At 47.0% G+C, this 21,717-nt stretch overlaps 1 protein-coding gene across 5 annotated transcripts in view; it reads left to right on the top strand.

Annotated features, from left to right (window-relative positions):
* SLC20A2 (solute carrier family 20 member 2) overlaps nucleotides 1-21,717 on the top strand; it is a 115,554-nt gene that overhangs the window by 35,392 nt on the left and 58,445 nt on the right. The window contains exon 1 of one of the 5 annotated variants that reach the window (XM_027530228.1): nucleotides 2,199-2,619. The exons of the other annotated variants lie outside the window; for them this stretch is intronic. The gene's annotated coding sequence lies outside the window, so the exon portion shown is untranslated. Of the gene's footprint in view, nucleotides 1-2,198; nucleotides 2,620-21,717 lie in introns of those variants that run through there. 5 annotated transcript variants of the gene reach the window in all.

The following is a 21,717-nucleotide window of genomic DNA, read 5'->3' as shown; positions in this document are numbered from 1 at the left end:
GGTCCTTATCCAGGTCAGTTCATTAACTTGAGTTTTTGTTTTGATTTCTTGGATCTGCTGGACTGGAGACCCACAGATCACCTCCCCTCACTGGCGCGGCTCTGCCTCCCTCCCCCACACCCGCCCCACAGTGTGTGACCTCGAACAGGAAGGCTTTTCCTTACTTTTAAACGATGCCCAGAGATTTCTCTCTCCTGTCATAGGTATGCCCGGGACAGAGTACAGTTGACTCCTACATTCTTCTCGCTAACAAAAAGGGAACAGAGGGTGACTCATGGACACTGGAAGATACACTATTTACTTTGGAATGTTTCAGTTCTTGGATCTTGGGACAGGTGTGGCCACTGTTGAAAGAAACAGTGTAGTCATACTCATCATACTTGACATGTGAAGAACTGGAGCACTGCCCAGCGTCCCCTGCCTTCAGCGTCAGGACGTGGGATCCACTCCCTTGTTTCTCTCTGATGCCAGATTCAATGCATAGGTGCTTATGGTGTATTGGCTTTTTTGTTTGTTGAGGGAAGAAGTACTGTTTGGCTTAGAAGCTCTTTGACTGCACTCTGACATAGTAAGTTAAGGATCACTGTATCGAAAATAGCCTCACGATGTCCTCCTTTGCTGTTGAGAATTCCGGAGTAAGTTCGCTGTGGATCACAGAGAATTGATCGTATTCATCCAAGGTCAGTCATCTTTGATAAGTACCAACTTCTTTCCTCTGGGCTCAGGGTGGGGTGCCCCACTGCAGGGACTTGGGTTGGGGCGGTTGATGGGCGCAGCTACCATCTCATGGGGGGTGAGCAAGTCCTGGCTTCCGCTGCCTAAAGCTGGGCTCTGGGGGTGGAAACAACCGGCCTGGCAGCCCACAGTTTTTGTAAACAGCCAGAAGCGGGATTGTGCTCATGCCAGTGAAAACCAAGCCGTTCACCGCTTTGGGTGGCGTGCCACCTGGGCCGGTGCTTTGTAAGGACAGGGTCAGGTCTTGCGGTTCCGCGCCACCTGCCTGTACCACAGTTGACCTGGGATTTGGGGAGCTGAGCAAAATAAATCTGCTGAAATCTAAACTGCATATGACATTTTAAAATTAGAAAAACAAACAGCTCTGACAAGATTTGCAGGATTATAGCTAGATAGTTAGTATGGAAGACATGCCGTGGAGTGGTTAGGAGGCGGGGTGGAATAATCCCGTGTTGACTTAGCGAAAAGCGTGGAACAAGCCGTTGAATTTCCCTGTTTGCCCAAATGTTTAAAAAACAAAATGGAAAAATGACATCTCCCAGAGATGTTCGGAGATTTGATTGATGTTCATGCCTTGATATCTCTCATGAAATAGCCGATAAGAGCAAAATATAAGAACTAAAATATCCACAACAAGCCAGTGTGAACCATCTTGAGTAGATACTAAGGGGTCTGGTGTCCTTGACCCAGCCTGTGCTTACTGAGGCCGTTGGTATTTTTCAAAGAAAGTTCCGAGTCACCTCTACTTTTCTTTTGAATATCAGCTGTGTACTTGGGGTCTTTAACTGTCAACTTGAGCTTCAATAGGATTTATAGACGGTCTGCCACCTATAAAGGACAGTTGACCAGTTCTAGCCAGCCAGGCAGTTAAATGCACTTCAAAATGCTTCTTGCTAAGGATGATGGCTTTTGCGAATATTTGAGATGTTTATTCTCAGCTGTAGTCTATTAGTAAACCTGAATCCTCATAGCAACTCCTTGGGAGGTGCGGAAGACAAAGCCAGAGAGCAAATAAATTCGTTCATTATGTAGCGAGAAAAAACACTTTTGTTTAAGGTTCTTTGTTGATAGACTTACTGGTCTGTGTCTTGGATGCCTGGTCAGTTTTATGTAGGACCAGATCTGGGCATCCCTGGTGGCTCTGCCAGTTCAGGAGACGAGGGTTCCATCTCTGGATAGGGAAGATCCCCTGGAGAAGGAAATGGCAACCCACTCCAGTATGCTTGCCTGGGGAAATCACATGGACAGAGGAGCCTGGCAGGCTGCAGACCACGGGGGTCACAAAAGAGTCAAACACAACTTAAGCAGACCAAACAACAGTACCAGGTCTGATCGTGCTGTGTAAATAATCTGACTGAATGTCCCTTGACTTTTTTTTTTTTTTTTTCTTGTGAAGAGCACACAGCACTGCCACCTTGTTGCCAAAGTTTTGTCTGATTTGAAAGAGCTGAAAAATCCAGTGAGTGCCTGTGCTGAAAAAGAGCTCGCCCTCTCCGTGGGCCGGCACTTGTGAAAACAGCGAGGAAGGAGATAGCACCGGGGGACCCATTCAGTAATTAGCATAATCACGATGCTCTGTATTGTTCGCAGGGCACGCCCCTTGGCGGGAGCTCCCATTAAGAGGACACCGATGTTGTCCCAGTGAATAAATCCCGGCGCGTATGATGCGGATCAGCGAGTTCCTGCGGGCTGCGCCGGTGCGGTTAATTTTAGCCAGGGGTTTGTTCTATGAGTTGTAAAACTGTCTACCCGAGTAGAAGTTAGTAAGCTGAAATGTGACTTCTCGGCCAGTGTGGGAGAAGCCTATTTTAGACTCAGACTGTGTTGGCGATCCGGAGAGCGGTCTCTGAAGGATTGCAGTCCCCACTTCCTTTGAAAGTTCTTGTAAGTACCGGCTGAATCTTTCGGATTTCTCATTGTTCTTTTCGCCCTAAGGTCTCCCTCATGTTGCTGTCCATTGTCATTTTATCTCTTGGGAAAACGGGGAACTCTGGGCTGAGTGCTTTAGAGGCTGCTAAGAAGGGTGGCCAAAGGTTTTTCCTTAAACATATCTCACTACAGGAAACCTGCCTCACTTGATTTTCCCAAGAGAAAGTATTTGATTCTTACTATTTTTATCTTTGCAAAAGCAATCCGTGCATTGTTGCATACTTTATCTGTTGAAATATTTGATTAATGGAAAGATGTGTCATTGAGCTTTATTTTCAGTGGTGACCTAACTCTTAGAGGGGGAAAATGTTGAAATTGGACTCCTGATATACCTACTGTGAGCTACAGGTTTATGTACAGATGTAATGGGAGTGTCAAATGTAATTTTGTGAAATGTGTAGGTAGTTTTTGTTAAAGGAGGATTTGGTGCCTAAAAATAGACCCATGTCTAAAGAGAAGCCCTTAAAAAATAAAATAAATTTAAGAGGAAGCCTTTGAAAAAGTAATTGAAATTATCCTCTAGAAGATTGGGTTAGGGATCAGAATTAACCAAAGGTCAGGAAATTCCCTAGCTCAACTGCTCTTAATTCAACAAGTCATTGCCAACTTAAGTTTGGACTGAGGAAAACTAAAGATTTTAATGTAGAATCATTTTAATTACGTCTGAATCACCTGGCTTGGTTCAAAGTGTGTTTTAATTCACAAGATGCTGACTTCATGCCAAATAACTTGCTTATAACACACAGCCTGGCAGGAATTCCTTTATCAATTAACATGTATATTCCCTCCCCAGCCCTGGGAATGTCGATTTTAATGAAACAGTTCTAATGCTCCCAGGCATCAGGGCTCCATCCTCTGGGCCCAGGGGAAGGCATACCCTTAGATGCCTTTTTCCATTTGGAAAGCTTTATTTAAAGACTTCTTTGTTGCTGTGTATTGTCCGATTTTAAATCCCAACAACCCAAGGTGCCAACAATGAAAGGAAATGTTTCAGGGTACATTTAGTAGGAAAAGAATGTAAGATGGGAAAATAGAACTGAGGGCTTGGTCTATTTTTGGAAGGAAACTTTTTTTTTTTTAACTGAAGTCTTTTTATTGAGCAGAAGAGAAATTTGCTGTCCAAATTCATTGCAATTATAACAGAAAAGTCTGTAATGTCATCTTCAGCAGTTGAAGGGACTTTGTTCCAGGATTTCCTTTGGAATATGTACTTTTATCCAAAGAAAGTAACTGTTCTCTTTCTTTTAACTGTTAATGAAGTACCATCAGAGTCTCAGTGGAGTGTTTTTAGAGTTACACTGTGGTTGGGTGTTAGATCCTCCTCCAGCTATTATTCAGCCACTCAACTGTAGTTTAGTCCTGCAAAAAAAAAAAGCCGTGTAAGATTTGTCCATTTTAAAAAATTTAACAGAAGGATGTTTCCCAAGGTATTTTTACTACGAGGAAGCATATGTGCTTTTAGGAGGAGTTGCTAAAATGCTCGCAAACACTTTCCGAGTGTTTGTTTTCATGATTTATGTGCCGTGAGAGAGTGGCCAGGAGAGGAGGTGATGTCAGTGTTGGTGTGGGAATGTCAGGAGGGTTTGCTGGAGCGGAGACCCTCCTCCTGCGGCTCACCGATGCCTGGGGAAAGGAAGGGGTCTCCCAGGAAGGGACGGGGGTCTCAGTGCGCTCCTGGGAAGAGACCGGACTGCTTGTGACCTTGGCTGTGACCTTGGCCGTGACCAATCACAGTGAGCTCAACACACAGTCACCAGCAGGAGGTCCAGATGCTGAGAAACGCGGGCAGATCTGTGGCCTGGGGAAGGACCCGGAGCCCACAGCTCCTGCCGTGTGCAGCCGGGTGTCAGACACTCCTGTGCTGCCCGTCGCCCCCTGCACCTGACTCTGCACGTGTGTCCTCCAGCCTGCTTAAGCTGCTCTCCCTGGCCGCCTGCCCTCCTGTCCTCAGCCTCCCCCTCTTAAAATAGTCCTAGCCCTGGAGGCTCTGACAACTCCTGATCACAGGAGATTGCTTTTCCTGGGATTTCATTCCTAGAGAAGAGCCTTCTGCTCTGAAGCTTTGAGGGGTTTTCGGGAATGCAGAGAGGCGCCTTCTCTCTAGGTCCCCTTCATCCTCTGTCAGTGCGGCCAGAAGGGAACTGAAATGATCTAACAGGTTGCCCTTTGGTTGGGAGCCTAATGCAGGTGCTCAGTGATCACACTTCTAGAATGTTCTCTTTCAGAAGGAAACCTTGCAGGAATAGGGCTTGATCCACTGAGTTTTCCACTGTTTCATCTGGCATGAAAGGAGCAGTGAGCAGAGGGTGTCTTCCGCGCTGCGGGTCTCGGGCACAAGGGTATGGTAATAGGATCTGGGCCCCGGCAGGAATGCCAAGAGCCCCTGGACGTGCTGAGAGGCTGTTGTTATTTAGCGTATGAAGCACCCCCAGAGCCATACAATGCACAGAGAAAGCGTGGTTCCCATACTCCAGGAGCCCACGTGCTCGTGTTAGGCGGGGCGCAGAGCGCGGGCCCGACTTGACACTGAGTGAACTGGCAGAGCCAGGAATAGAGGAAGAAAAGGAGAACATGGGGGCGGGGGCGGGGGCCAGTGGGCTGCTCTCTCCATCTGGGCTCCTGCCTCGTAGGGGTCGGGCAGCCAGCAGTGCCGCCGGGCCCTGCTCCCCTGTCTCTCCCTGCAGCTGGGGAAGGGATGGAGGTGAGAGGCCCCCAGGGCCCAGTCCACGGCCCAGGGTCACTGTGGCGAGTCCCACACAGGGAAGGGGATCAGGAGCTTCACCTGCAGCTGGAAAGCACCTGTTATTCATCTGTAGCGGAGGCAGCTTGACACATGTGCACGCTCAGCTGCTCAGTCGTGTCCAACTCTTTGCGACCCCAGAGACTGTAGCCCACCAGGCTCCTCTGTCCATGGGATTTTCCAGGCAAGAATGCTGGAGTGGGTTGCCATTTTCTCCTCCAGGGGATCTTCCCAATCCAGGGATCGAATCTGCGTCTCCTGCGTTTCCTGCGTTGGCAGGTGGATCCTTTACCACTGGGCTACCTGGAAGCTCCTGTTAGGTCCATTATTCCCCCAGGAACACCCAGAGCACCGTCTAGCCCGTGCATGAACCACCTACACGTTCAAACATGTTACAAACGTAAGGAGCATCTTTCTCCATACGGGGATATTTGCGTAGAAATCTGATATTTGGGTTCCAGACTTTCTCTCCCTCTTAAAAACCGATACACAATTGAACAGGTTACTTTGCCCAGTTGGGGATGTTGGGTCAACTGTTACATTAGTTAGAGAAAGGCTTTGAGCTTCTTGGAAGAAAGGCGTTTCCCAAGGTCAACCTGGTGTTACTGCAGCCCATAAAGGAGTCAGAATGGCATGAATCAGAGGGCACTCATCAGGCAGGCGCGGATGTGAGAGATTAATACCCAGGAGGATGTGTGTGAGTCATTTTCCCTTTATGTTCAACCTCATCCCATCTCTGACTAAGGCTCCAGGCCTAGTTCACAGCCCCACAGCTAAAAGGGCTTCAGAGAGAGCTTGACAGAGAACCTCAGAAATGATTAAAGAGCTGAAAAACGATGCCTATAAAAGAGGTTAGGAACTTCTATTATTTAGCCAAGAGGAGAAAAAAAATGACCAGCGGGGGCTCTTGAATTGTTATTCCGGCATCTGTATTCCAGGGCCAGCGTACAGAGGCCAGCTGGTGTCCAGCTTGTTGAGGATGTAAGGCTTTGGTCCAGTGACGGTTAGGGCAGAACCGTGGCTCTCGTGGTGCAGCCAGCCTTAGCCCCACCTGGGAGCTAGTGAAAAGTGCACATTCTCAGGCCCCACCCAGGAACCGTTGATTCAGAAACTATGGGGAGAGGGGATAGCCCAGCAATCTGTGTTTTAACTCACTCCCCAAGTGATTCAGATGAAGTTGGAGGTCCCCTGGACAAGGTGCAGACAGAGAACAGTTATAAAATGGGGAATTGGGGTACTGGAAGAGGTAAGGTGTTTTCCTGAAGCTGTCAAAACCTGGGTCTGATTTGCAGGGTTTTCAGTATTCCATCCGAAGTCAGGAGTTAAACGACCTGAGTCCCCGCCAGCCTTCCCTCCTCTCTGCATTTCCCGTCACTTCGAGAAGACTAATAATTAACCAGGAGAATTTTGCAGTTACTTTTGTGAGCTCAGTAGTCAGGACCCTGCCCACGTCAGATGGGGAGCAGATGAGAGGCCGATGCAGTCACGCTGTGCCGTCAGGTGTCGCCATCTCTGCTCTGTACAGCGCACCATTGAACAGACTGTCTCCTCTCCTCGGGCCTTTTCAGCAGCCACCGGTGGGCAAGTTTGAGCAGTGGTGAAAATGGGTGCCCTTTGGTGTTAGTCCATGGCCCCTCCATGTCACAGGCTGCTGTGACAGTCCCCATGTAAGGGGGGACTCATCTCCCTTTCAGAAGCAGGGAGGCTGGGGGGGAAGTGTGACCCTACCCCACTCCTCCCTCGGTGTCCCTTGCACTGCGGGAACGTGACCCATGCTTGCACGGGGACTTCCATCTGACACCTGGAGGCTGAAGACAGGGGCACCTCGATCTATTGTGTTAGTGGGTCTCCCCCGAGCCGGGGCACGGGGGCCTGTTTACCCTGTTGTTTTACATCTGTAGCAAACAGCCAGCCAGACACATAGTAGGCGCTTCATGCAAATAAGCAGTGAATCATTCCATCGTAGTGTCCAAGGCCACAGGTGCCCTGCCTCCATCCACGTGATGAATGACCTAGAGTCGGGCGGCTCGCCGTTGCGGCCTCCCCAGTCCAGATGCTCCGGCCTAAGCGTCCCTCCCCGCCCTCCACCTTGCACGTAATACAGATGCATCTCAGTTCCGTGGTCTTTGCCCTTTTGTACATTCTTCCTGTGTGATTTGCTTGCAGGAGTGGTCTGGGGTGGAAAGCAGAAACTCCGGAGAGTGTGTCCGTCCGTCTGTTACACCCTGTATGGCGTTTGGGACAATCAGCGCTGTCTGTGATCCAAGTGAAGGAAGGGTTCCCTGAGGACATGTTCTGACAGTGCTGCCTAGAAAGTGTCACAGCGGGAGTGGGCTGCTGTCCCCAGAGAGGCCGTGTCCAGCCTGGGCCCGGCCCCGAGGCCCTCGGAGCTCGGCCCTGAGAGCTGGAACGGGGGTACCCTCAGCGTTTGTTCCCAAATAAACAGTGAATGGAATGATTCACTGTTTATTTGCGTGAAGCGCCTACTGTGTGTCTGGCTGGCTGTTTGCTGCAGATGTAAAACAACAGGGTAAACAGGCCCCCGTGCCCCAGCTCGGGGGAGACCCACTAACACAATAGATCGAGGTGCCCATCTCCAGCCTCCAGGTGTCAGATGGAACAAACGTTTGCAGAGGAGTCCGCGTTCCTTCAGGTGAGGGCAGTGTGGCACGGACCCCACTGTGCCCCGTCACGGGAGACAGAGGGTGGAGGTGGCAGGTGCATTCTGCGAGTTGTCACCGAGTCCTCAGACCTTGTTATCTTGGAACAAACGGACTTCTCAGACGTGAGGGCGCGTGCACCGTCATGTCCCACGCCTGTGTCCCGTGTCACGCACACCGTATGTGAGGCCTGATCCATGTTCTGGTTGCACCCAGAGAACACAGGTTTATCTCAGCAGTTCAGAAGCAGAGACGGCCGACTCTGAACACCTTGGTTCTGCCCCTGAATTGAACATACTGTCTTTTAAACTCCTGAACTCTCAGTAACTATATATCCAATAGAGGAAATGCCCAGTGGCTAGTTGATTTGGTTCTTCACAATAGCAGGCAAAGGCTATTTTCATTTCTATACAAAGAAAAGTGACGGAATAGTCTTTCTTTGGGTATTTTCACCCTGGCAACAATAATTTTGTTTCTAAAGTCAGTCATATCTAGTCCAGAGATGTGTCATTACAAATGAGAATGGTTAGGTCATTTGGGATTAGCTTTATCTCATGGCAGTTGCTGAATCAAAAACTGTAACTATTTTGAAAGGAGAGAAAAGGAAAACTCCTTAGTTTTTAATTAGAAAGAATTACTGACCTAATAATTCAAAGATCCCCAGAAACAACCTAATAAGGTGCATGGACCGTAGTCCGCCAGGCTCCTCTGTCCACGGGATTCTCCAGGCAAGAATACTGCAGTGCGTAGCCATTCCCTTCCCCAAGAGATGCTTCTGACCCGGGGATCAAACCCGGGTCTCCCACATCACAGGCAGGTTCTTTACCATCTGAGCCACCAGGGAAGCCAAATAATTTATGGTGCTGCCCCATAATGCAGCACGCTGCAGCTGTTTGAAATGATGGTGTTAGATGTATATGGAGTAAAACTAGCAGGTAACAAAAAAGCTTACGTATCAGCTCATTTTTCAAATGGGTATTCATAGCTTTAATTCCTTGTTTAAAAGGAAGGCATTTATATGCACATAAAAAATAATGCAGTGCCCCAAATATGACAGCAGTTAGCTGTAGGAATGAGCTCATGTTTTCCCCTGGCTTTCTGGTTACCTGTATTTTAGGCTTTTTTCTTCAGTGAGCATATATGACTTGTGAAATAAGGAAAACCTTTCTTTTCAAAGCAGAACTGTTGTAATTCATTTTTATTTTGACTTTTATATTTTACTTGATTCATCAGTAGCCTCTCAGTGACTTGCGTAATGAATACCTCCCCCTGTGGATAAAGCGAGCACACCCAAGTGTGCACAGAAACGGTGGTCATCCTGCGGGAGTGGGCTAGGGGCAGTGTTCCTCGTTGCCTTCCCCCTTTTCTGCACGCACCGGAAATTTCCTGTGCGTGCACACTGGGCTCCCAGGTGGTGCTGGTGGTGAAGAACCTGCTCACCGGTGCAGGGAGGCATGCGTTCCATCCCTGGGTCGGGAAGGTCCCCTGGACAAGGAAATGGCAACCCACCCCAGTGTTCTTGCCTGGGGAGTCCCATGGACAGCGGAGCCTGGTGGGCTATGGTCCACGGGCACCACTGAGCGCACGTGTTCCAGGCACAGGCGAAAGGCGTCCGGCAGGGGTCTGCTTTGTGACCTCAGTGCTCCAGACGTTCCGTGAACTGTCCCATGAACCTCAGTTTGGCCAGGTTCACAGAGAAGGCGATGGCACCCCACTCCAGTACTCTTGCCTGGAAAATCCCATGGACGCAGGAGCCTGGTAGGCTGCAGTCCATGGGGTCGCTAAGAGTCGGACACGACTGAGCGACTTCACTTTCACTTTTCACTTTCATGCATTGGAGAAGGACGTGACAACCCACTCCAGTGTTCTTGCTTGGAGAATCCTGGGGATGGGGGAGCCTGGTGGGCTGCCGTCTATGGGGTCGCACAGAGTTGGACACGACTGAAGCGACTTAGCAGCAGCAGCAGTAGCAGTGTTATGTGGAGAGGGAAGGCAGGGAACTGGCAAATAAAACGTATTTCTTAAAGTCATTAAAAATAGTATGCCTAGCGTTAATATTATTCACTTAGGCCCAGAATAGCAGAGGGTGGAACCATGGCCGTGGGCTTTGGGTCGTATTTACGCAGCACTTATCTGTGTGGCCTCTGCGTGCATCTCGGCAGCGTTAGCCGAGGTGATAACGGCATAAGAGAGCATCTGCTGCTAGGTTACTGCTGCCAGATGTTCCTGGCGTGTCCTTATGGTCTTAATCGGAAGGGTATTTGGGGGAATTGTTTTGGTATTGGTGGTACTTGCCTTAAGAAATTCTTGAGCCATAACAGGAGGCCTCCCTTTCTACCCACTTTGTATGGTGACATGAAAGAATACTTTTGATGGCTGTGGCAAAGGGTTCCCTTTGAAGTCTGTTCAGACACTAAGCCTTGACCAGAATGAATGGATCCATCACCAGGTTCACTTGGGGACAGAGGTCTGGGTTGAGATTGAGTTGAATCCACTTTCAACAAGACTGATAACCTTAAACTTAAAGCAAAAGCGCCTCGGGAAGCCAGATGGATCACATTGTGGCCTAACCTTTGGTTCAGAGCCTTTGTTACTCATCAGGAGTCTTTCCCAGAGTCCTGGGAGCCCAGAGAGCTGGTTTTTCAGGTTTCCTTCTTACTGTTTTCATCCTTACAAGGAGCGTCCTTCTCCTCATCCTCTCCTTCATTTCTTCATCATCTTTGCCTCATTCTCCTGCAATGGTATGGTTGAAATAATCTTGTAATCCTTCTCCATGCTCTCACCTTCCCCAGGAAGTAAAGACACATCCCACATGGATTTATCATCTTCTTCTCTGGGCAGGGGAGGGGAAAGGAGCAGTGGGTGAACTGTTTAACCCAAATAGTCAGATAGCTAGTGGATGGAGCTCTGTTCCCGGTGAGGATATGTCGATGGAGGCCACATCAGCATATCCTCGCTGCCAAGTGGGTCCAACTTCCGTTGAGTCACAGATTGCTCCTGCGTTGGTGGGAGCACAGACTTGTATCAAGATGAGTAAGTTGGAAGTTACAGTTTGATTGACAGAAGGCTTTGCCAGTTGATTAGCATGAAGGAAGAGAGCACCTTTTTAGAAGAGAGAAAGCAGAAAAAAGTATTTCCTGAGGCTCTGGGCTCTGTTAGAAAAGGCAGGAAGCTGATGGCTGTCCAGGGAAAGGGTCATTGAATCTTGGCTTAAAAACTTGGACCGAGTTCATTTTCCTTTTTGTTTTGTTTTTGTTTGTTCATCTGTTTTTTATTTGTTTGTTTCTGTCTTTTCTCTGAAGACTGAAATCGGAAATGAGAAGATATGGTTGTACTCAGCGTAGCAAGGTGGCTGGGAATTATAAATGAACTCATCAACGAGTAAGAAGGTTTTTAAAAGGAAGAGGGATTGTTTTCAACCTGACCTGAAATTGAAGTGGTGGTGGAGCAGGGATGGGGGCTCGCTGGGATGGCCCATCACTTTGTGCCTCAGCCTGCCAAGTGGAGTCGAGAATCCCTGGGCACCTGGCAGGCAGCATGCCCACCCTCACACCTCCTCTGTCAGGCCTGATTTTTGCCATCTCTACTTTTGTGGACATTTTTCTGATATTCCCCCTATCTTTTAAGTCATAATGTCTTCAGGCTCTGTGAGCCTTGTCAGTAACAATTAAGGGAATCCAGAATTTTGACTTGAAGAAAAATGACTTGAAGTCTAATCCAGAAGAGACTTCTTTGGCCAGGTAGAAAAGCTTGACATTATCATGCAGCAGTTATCGTGCATTATCATGCTAATTATTAAGTACTAGAAGGATCTGGTTTTTAGTTTGTATATGTGTTCTGAGACGAAATGATTCCAGTAGGTGATCATATAATAAGAAAGATTTGGTTTTTGTCTCCTTTCAAGAACTCAAGTGATCAATTGGATCTGACTCCAGGTGTAGAAGTATCTTTTCTTAAAGGGCAAATCCAGTCACTTAAAAATTTACATACAGCAAAATTCACTTTTTCTGGTGTACAGCTGAATGAGGTTTTACACATGCTCGGGGGTTTATGCCACCAGCCCAGCCAGGATACAGAATAACCCCAGCTCTCCAGCAATTACCCTTGCGCTGCCCCTTGGCTTTCAGATGCTCCCTCCATCCTTTGCTGTCTGAGCAAAGTAGTCTCTAAGCCCCAGACGTCGTGGTAGAGCCTGGAAATCTCACTAGCTAAGGGGGCTTAAGCACAACCTTTGACCTGTAAGTAGCTTATGCTGTCCCATGGGTGATTTCTAGCAAGCCAGACTACAATACAAAGACGTGGGGGGAAATCTGAGCAGGCACAGCAACAGCTACACATTGTAGGGAAAGGAGATGTCACCAAAGTCGTCCAGCCAAGTGAACAGCCAAATAACAACAGACCTCTGGGGGTGGGAGTACCAGTAACCAGAGTTGCTACAATATAAGTTGTCCTTTGTAAAATGTCCATTTTTCAAGAAAAAATTATGAGACATGTTAGAGAAACCGAAAAGTGTGATACATACACAGGAGAAGTAAGCAGACAGGAGAGACTGCTTTTGAGGGGCCCATTTATTGAACTTAGCAGACAGAGACTTCAGAGCAGCTATTATTATATTATCTTAGTTCAAAATCTAAAATAAACTATTCTGAAAGAATTCAAGGAAAATTGGTGGCAGTGACTCATCAAATAGAGACTATCCTTAAAAGAGATAGAAATGATAAAAAAAAAAAAGAACCAAATGTAGTTATGACACCAAAAGCAAAAGTAAGGATAGATAAATTGGACTACAGCAAAATTAAACGTTTCTGCAAAGGACACAAGCAATAGAGTGAAAAGCCAACCTACAGAATGGGGGAAAATATTTGTAAATCATATATCTGATAAGGGGCTAGTATCCACAATATACATATATGAAGAACTCCTACAACTTAAACAACAGAAAAATAAACTGATTCAAAACTGCGCAGAGGACTTAAATAGACATTTCTCCATACAGATGGCCAGCAAGCACATAAAAAGATGTACCAACAGTAATCACTAGAAAAGTGAAAATCAAACCCACAGTGAGATATCACCTCATGTCCATTAGGATGACTTCTCCTGAAAAATAATAACAGAGAAAACAGCATGTGGAGAAACTAGAACTTTTGTGCACTGTTGGTGGGAATGTAAAATGGTGTAGCTGCTGCCTGAAAAAATTAACAGATTCATCATCTGACCCAGCAATTCTGCTTCTGGTTGTATACCCAGAAGAACTGAAAGCAGGGACTCCAAGAGATATTTGTACACCGTTTTAATAGTATTATTCACAATAGCCATAAAGTAGAAGCAACCCAGAAGTCCATCAACAGATGAATGGATAAGTAAGATATGGTCCATACATACAATGGACTGTTATTCAGCCTAAAAATAAAAGGGAATTCTGACGCGTTGCAACAAGGATGAACTTTGAAGATATTATGCTAAGTGAAATAAGACACTCACAAAAAGACAAATAGTGTATGATTTCACTCATGTGATGCACTTAGAACAGTCAGATTCACAGAGACTGAAGAATGGAAAATTACTGTCTAATGGGTACAGAGTTTCAGTTTTGTAAGATAAGTTCTATAAGTGGATGGTTGTGATGTTTACACAGTGATGTGAATGTACTTAATGTCACTGAACTATACACTTAAAAATAGTTAAATGGTAAATTCTATGCTTATTTTAATCACACTTAAAACTTTTTTTTTTTAAATGGCAATTTTGGAGTTGAAAAGTACAGTAACCAAAATGAAAAACTCATCAGGAGCCTCCACAGTAGATTTGCATTTTCGGAAGAGAGAAGCAGCGAATTTGAAGATGGAGTGGTAGAAGTTACATAGTCTGAAGAACTGAAAGAAAAAAGGAATGAGGGAAAATGAACAGAGTCTCAGAAAAACATGGGCCACTATGAAGAGTCCCAGCAGGAATACCAGAAGCAGAAGCGAGAGAAAGGGCAGAAAAACACTGTCAAAGAAGCCGTGGCTGGCACATCCCCAAAGCTGATGAGAGACAGTATCTGCACACCCAGAGTGCTTAACAAATGCCCATTAGGATGAACACAGAGAGATCCACACCCAGGCATACTGCAGTCAAAATGCTGAAAGATGAAGAGAAAGTGGGAATGCAGAGAGGCGGACGTGACTCAGGGCGTCTGGGGGAAGCCCAGGGACTCTCACAGCAGTGGCGGCCAGGCAGCAGTGAGAGAGCCCAGGAAAGTGCTAAGAGAAGCCTGTGTCCTGGGGAGCTGTCTTTCTAAACAGGAGCATCAGCGAGTAAATAAAGACTGGGAGAATGCCCTGCTGGCAGGTCCGCCTTCCGAGAAATACTAAAACAAGTTCGGTTCAGTAGGCTGAAAGGAAGCAACACCAGACAGCAATTGGAATACACCCAGGAGCTGCAGTAAAGGTGCCGAAGTAGGTGATGATAAAAGACAGTATGTGTTGCTTTCTATTCTCTTAACTGATTTCATACATCATGGAAGAGCAGCTTATATCTGGTGGCTTTCTGGTTATTATAAGAAAGCTCCGTATGTTCACATACAAGCGCCTTCCTAGCTCTAAGTTTTCTAAAAGAAACAGACAAACGGAGCTACTGACTTGCCCTGGGAAGTTTCTATCTTAACCGTACATGAGGAATGAAGCAACAGGAGCACTCTCAGAATCGGGAAATCATTTTCAAAGGCATCTTATAAACTGTCCTTTTTAAAAAACTTCTGTCTCTATGGTTTTTTGAAGGTGATATCAAGCAAATGCTTATGGTTTCTTCATTTAATTGTTGTTGTTTAGTCACTAAGTTGTGTCCGACTCTTTGGACTGTACCCTGCCAGACTCCTCTGTCCATCGAATTTCTCAGAGAAGAATACTGGAGTGGGTAGTTGTTTTGTTTTCCAGGGGATCTTTCCAACCCAGGGATCGCAGCCATGTGTCCTGCTTTGGTGGGTCGATTCTTTACTGCTGAGCCACCAGGAAAGCCCCTCTAAATTGAGTAACAAGACTTTAATTTCATAGTCTCAGAGGTATGAAGAACTGCTAAATTTTCACCTGACTTACCAACCAAACTTATAGACTCACTGCCTTGTTTAGGCTGCTTTACATTACTATTTTGCCCTTACTGGTGGGATTGAATCAAGTTTGTTGCCTTCTGATGAGGTACTTCAGAGACTTGAATGGACTTTGCTCCCTTGAAGAGAGAAAAAGCCCAACTAAGTCATTTTAATATTTATTTATTCGTCCTCTCTTGCTTCTGCTTAAGAACCTCTGGGATGAAAATAAGAAATACGGGGCTGTAAACTGAGCATGGATAATAGTTAAGATAATAATCTTCATCTATCAACTCTTCCATTTATATTAATGTTCCAGTAATGGAAATAATATGTAGTGGTAGCAGGAATCAATGTTTTTATAAGTATCATTCACATTTTTATTGAACTTGCATTATACTCGGAGTAAAATTGGCAAATAAATATGTAAGAAGCAAGATGTCTATTTATACACATAGTTCCATTTTCAACCGTGGCTGAAGGGAAAGTATTTCCCTAATATAGCTCCTGGGACTTGGCCAAGCAGCCCAACACTTCAGGGCACAGAATAGAACAAGTGAGCCTTAGGTTTGCCAGTTGATAGAAAGGATATTAAGTGATTTGCTCCTGAAAGCAAATCTGTTTTTGGTTACGAGTGAACAAAAACAGGTGACCTAGAATATTTGGAAGGAATCTGTGTCTATAGTGCATACAGAAAGGGAAAGATGTTCAGAGGCCGTTTCTGTCTGGGAGTAGAAATAGATAATATAAGGCTCAGCTGTTCTTGTCCTTGGGTTTCAAGCAGTATTGCACTTAAAACACTCTGGCAAGGTGGTCGCAACCTATTTTTCAAATCTCCACTGCAGGTAATTCCACATTTCCGGTGGGAGCTCATTTCACTGTGCGGCAACCCATTGAGTTACAAAGTTTTCTCCTCCTATCTGAGTGTAGCTTTTCTTATTAACGATGAAAGACTGCTGTATCTCCAATTAGATAAAGAGGGGCTGATACTATATTTTCTCTTGATAGCCTTTTCATGGCAAATAGATGAGGAAACAATGGAAACAGTGACAGACTTAATTTTCTTGGACTCACAAATCACTGCAGATGGTAACTGCGGCCATGAAATTAAAAGACGCTTGCTCCTTGGAAGAAAAGCTATGCCCAACCTAGAAAGCATATTAAAAAGCAGAGACATTACTTTGCCAACAAAGGTTTGTCTAGCCAAAGCTATGGTTTTTCCAGTAGTCATGTATGGATGTGACAGTTGGACCATAAAGCAAGCTGAGAGCTGAAGAACTGATGCTTTTGAACTGTGGTGTTAGATTAGACTCCTGAGAGTCCCTTGGACTGCAAGGAGATCCAACCAGTCCATCCTAAAGGAAATCAGTCCTGAATATTCATTGGAAGGACTGATGCTGAAGCTGAAACTCCAATCCTTCGGCCACCTGACGTGAAGAACAGACTCATTGGAAAAGACCCTGATGCTGGGAAAGATTGAAGGCGGGAGAAGAGGACGACAGAGGATGAGATGGTTGGATGGCATCACCAACTCGATGGACATGAGTTTGAGCAAGCTTGGGGAGTTGGTGATGGACATGGAAGCCTGGCGTGCTGCAGTTCATGGGGTCTCAATGAGTTAGACACGCCTGAGCAACTGAACTGAAATGAGCCTTTACGTGGACTCACTCAATTATCCATTTAAAGTGGAAACAACAGATAAAAGTTTTCTTACTTTAACCCATCACTCAGTCAAATCCCATTTGAACACAAGGCAGTCTCACTTACACGTCCCGAGGCGATCTTTCAGTTTTTAAGAAATATTTTTCATGTAAGTCAGGTAGGACCTCCTAGATCTTTCCTTCTATAGGTCAGATCATCTCAACTCTTTTAACTCTATCTCATTTGAATGAATTTTGCTTTTATTTCTTTATCCTTTAAAAAAGATATGTTCTTATTTACTAGGTTTAGCCAGCGCCTTCCCAGAGAGCAAAAGGCTGTGTGGAAAACATCTAAATAACACAAATGCTTTATAAGCCCAGAAGAAATTTAAATGTCAGAATGACAGGAATGCAGAGGGAGACTGACTGTACCAGGAATGAGGGCTGAGCCCACAGGCTCTGCAGTGGAAACTGTTGCTGGGGGACGAGAAGAAGTGGGTTCACGTTGCATAAACTCATGAAGGCTGCTGACTGCACGGCTCAAGAGAGGGTCAGAGCTTTCCACCCGCTTTCCCCACAGGACAATCCTGTGGTTCATGGTTCCAAGCTAAACTGCCTCTTCCCGGCCCTGTGGTCTCTGGATGATGCGCAGGACTCGAGACGTCATCGAACCTTGAAAACGTTCCAGGATGCAGGCTCTGCAGCATTCCTGGTTATCCGCTGTCTTTGTCACTCTCTCGTCTTTCCCCATCGACTCTGCCCTCCCGTTCCCTGCGGAGGCCAGGACTTCAAGGCATCCCAGCTCCAGGGCAGAAGCCAGTGTCACTGAGAAGGTCTGATGGATACCTCCCCAGGGCATCACTTGCGCTGCTTTCCTCGGGGCACCTCCTGTGGAGTGAGTGGGTCGTCACAACCTGCACTTCCAGTGAGGACAGTCACATCTTCAAAAGGACCAAAATCAGAACAGACGACTCTGAAGGCCCTGGGTGTTCATTGGAAGCACTGATGCCGAAGCTGAAACTCCAGTACTTTGGCCACCTGATGCGAGGAGCTGACTCACTGGAAAAGGCTGTGATGCTGGGAAAGATTGAGAGCAGGAGGAGAAGGGGACGCCAGAGATGAGATGGTTGGATGGCATCACTGACTCGATGGACATGATTTGGGTAAACTCCAGGAGTTGGTGATGGACATGGAGGCCTGGCCTGCTGCAGTCCATGGGGTAGCAAAGAGTCGGACACGACTGAGCGACTGAACTGAACTAAGTACCTTCAGACTCGAATGTTCTCTAAGTCTCTGAACCAAGGTAGGCTAAAATAGTTAATCACATAGGTACCCTCAAATACTGTGAAGTACTTGGACCATCAGGACAGTTTCTTATTCTTGGGTGAAGTTCAGTCCTGGCAGCCAGAACCTCCAGAGACTCATCAGGAAGGTGAGAGAAGAGACCAGAGAGGGAACAGGTGTGACCGAGGAGGGACCTTCAGACTCCCATACACGGGAGGCCCCAGACCACGCAGAGACCCGTGCCCCCAGGGCTCAGGCGGGAATGGAGAGACGGCCCTGAGAGTGAGAAACAGACAAGAGAAATCAAGAGAACAGAACTGTTCATACAGCTCAAGTCGTGGGTTGTAAGGAAGAAAGAAATCTCAGAGGCCGAAAAACAGGCAGATTCATATGAAATTCATTTTGTTTACTAGGAAAAACTAAGCTTATTTTGGTGTTACATTCCTAACCTGGGCGGGGGGAAAATGTTCTTTTCTTTGTACTGTTTTGTAGGCATTTTTTTCAATAATACAAGTAGTAATTGCTCATGGTAGAAAATTTTAGTAATAAAAAAAAATGTAAAGAACCCCCGGAGTTGCTCTAAACTTGGGCCTGTGTCTTCAGTCCCATGACTGGTGCATTCTTCAGCACAGCTGCAGTGTGGCCTAGGCCATTGTGTGAACTCCTTTTTCACTCAGCATTATTACTGTGTTCCATTGTCATGCAAAGCTCTCACGTTACACCATTTTAGTGACTACATAAAACTTCATCTTTAGAAGTCAGCCGTGCCTCCTCAGCCGTTCTCCTATCTGGCTGAGGAAAGTTAGGCGGTCTCCTCTTTTCTCACGATGGTAATAGATGACACTGGATTAAACATCTTTGTACACGAGTGTTTATTCACATTTCATATTATTGGTTTTTTTAACCATTGAGAGTCACGTCATAAAGAACACCCGTTCCCCGCCTGAGTCCTCCTTGTTCCAGGTAGAGGACCTGGCTGGCCCCGCCTCTGGCCCAGCCTGGCAAGTGTGCGAGCACCATTCTGCGTGCGAAACCAAACACTGTCACTCGGAACTGTGTAAATCACTTCTGACTGTACTTACGGGGGATGACATTACAGGACTGACTTTAGAACTTGGTGTCGGAGTTGCAAACAAGGTGACACTTTTATGATCTCATCCGCTCGTTTACTGGAACTGACCTCCCAGAAACTTCGGTACGCGAGATGTCCACAAATCCGCTCGTTTACTGGAACTGACCTCCCAGAAACTTCGGTACGCGAGATGTCCACAAATTTAGACGTCACGCATCTCCAGCCCGTGGCCCTCCACAGATGTGATTTTCAGCCGAAATGGCTTGTATATGCCCTGACCTCAAATGCTCATGAAATGCCCTGACCTCTGTTTGGCTCCTGTGGAAGGGATGGAGACTTGTCTCCACGGGACGACCCGTGCTCTTTTCTCTGTAGAAACGCTCGATGCCCATCCTGAAGGGCGGTCAGTGGGTGATCCTGGCTGTGGGCCTTCCTCTCTCATCTCTGACCTCAGAAAAGCTGTGTCCGAGTCCCTCTCTGGAGGACTTCCCTGGGATGCAGCCCCTCCTCGGGTCTCGTTAGCTCTCTGCTTCTCGATGCCACTGCTTGGAGCAAGGATGACGGCTTGCCCCTGACTCTGGCCGCACTGGCTGGTTGCACTGCGTTTAGCTGGAATGTTCCTTCTTTCCTTGCTGCTCTTTTTTTTTTTTTTTTTTAAACTGTTTAGCTTTTATACTTCATCTCAGCTGGACGGTGTGGCAGGAAGGGAAAATACCAAATCTGAATTGTATTGTTTTCTTTTCATCCCCCTCAGCTCTGTTGAGGTATAATTGATAAAGTGGTAAGATTATCATTTAAATATTACAATATGAAGTGCACCCTGTGTTGGTTTTATGTGTTTTTATACATATACATTGCAAAAGAATTCTTCCCTTCTCGTTGATTAACGCATCCATCCCCGCACAGTTAGTTAATGCATCCATCACCACACGTGTTTTTATATTCCAGTGTTATCTTCTAAGCAGCCTCACTGAAGCATAATTTATGTACAGGCAAGCCCACCAGCGGTCAGTGTACAGTTGCGTAAGTTTTGACACACGCATAGTAACACCAACTACTCGCGAGAGAACATAGAGTGTCCTGTGTAGACGTGTGTTTCCATTTCTCTCGCGTCTGCTGGCTTGCACAGGAAGCATATGCTTTAGGGTATGAGAAACCCCCGCGTTCTCTTCCAAAATGGCTTTCCCATTTTGCGTGGATTTTTTTTCCTAGCACTTTTTCGAGTTCTCGTCTCTCTACCCCTTCACCTCCGTCCACCCCTCCAGGCAGTTCCTGAGGCTTACGGTGCATGTCAGTCTTTAGGCAAAGACAAGGCCAGAGTTTGTACAGCAGGAAGAAGAGCAGCCCTCGAGGGAGGTGGGGCCGGGTGAGTGAGGAAGACCCTTCTCGAAGGATTTTGGATGCTTACACTCTTGTTCTCCCTGTGACTGCCCCGATAACCAATAACTTCAAGTTGCTTGCAGCCAACCACGACTCGCAAACACTTTGATAAAAATGGATTTGACTCTGACAATAATTCCAAAAAGTCCATGTGTTGTTACTGTCTCCCCTCTGCAGATGATGAAACAAGATTTCTCTGTGGTCACGTCGCGGGTTGGCAGCAGGGCCAGGCTCAGGCCCCAGGCTTCCTGCCCATCGCCCAGGCCTTTCTCTGCCATGCGCGGCCCCTGTGCTGAGCCGGGACCGCACACACCACTGTGCTGTGTGCCCTTCCTCCCGCTTCTCAGACGCGGCGTGGACGTGACTTGCCCAGGGCAGCTGTAGACTGGGGTGGACCGGGGTGACCTGGCCTGGGCTCGTCCCCTCCTGCACGTGGGAGAAACGGGTGCTCCCCTTTAATAGTAGAGAGAAAAGGAGGGGGCAGGGACACTCAGGGCTGGGCCGATGTCCCGGCCTCTTCTGTTCCACTTTGCACGTCTTAGCGTCGCTGTTACCAGGCTGTGTCTGTGCTCCAACCCCGGCATCCTCCGCCTCCGTCCCCTTGTTCCAGGTGGTCCCTGACCTTCTGATGTCGTTTTCTTCCCCTTCTCTCTCCCTCCTCCCTCCTTGTCCCCTATGCCCCTCGCCCCTCCCTGCCTCCATCAGGAGAGCACCTGTTTGCTCCCCTCCCCGCCTCCATCAGGAGAGCACCCGTCTGCCTGTCTCCAGCGGAGAAGGCAATGGCACCCACTCCAGTACTCCTGCCTGGAAAATCCCATGGACGGAGGAGCCTGGAAGGCTGCAGTCCATGGGGTCGCTGAGGGTCAGACACGACTGAAGTGACTTAGCAGCAGCCTATCTCCGGGCGCCTCTGCTCCCAGTGCTGCGTGGCTGATCTGGGAACAGGCCCTTTAAAAGGGAGCTGAGACCTGTTTCAGACCCTTCCTAGTAATACTTCAGTTTTTCATCATCTGTGTGAAAACGTGAAGCTCAGTATTCTCTGTCTTAAATATACTGTTATTTTTGAACTATTTTTTACCTTTTAAGCCTGTGAAGTCCACGAGCTACTCAAGAAGAATGTTAAGAGATTCTTCATGACAAGGTCTACATCCTAAAAGGTGAAAAAAACGTTTGTGCTTGCTGCCCTGTTTTCTGCAAGATTACCAAAGTGA

This window comes from Bos indicus x Bos taurus, chromosome 27 (genome assembly GCF_003369695.1).
Source record: "Bos indicus x Bos taurus breed Angus x Brahman F1 hybrid chromosome 27, Bos_hybrid_MaternalHap_v2.0, whole genome shotgun sequence".
NCBI classification, from domain to species: Eukaryota; Metazoa; Chordata; class Mammalia; order Artiodactyla; family Bovidae; genus Bos; species Bos indicus x Bos taurus.
This window is presented reverse-complemented; position numbering and strand designations above follow the sequence as displayed.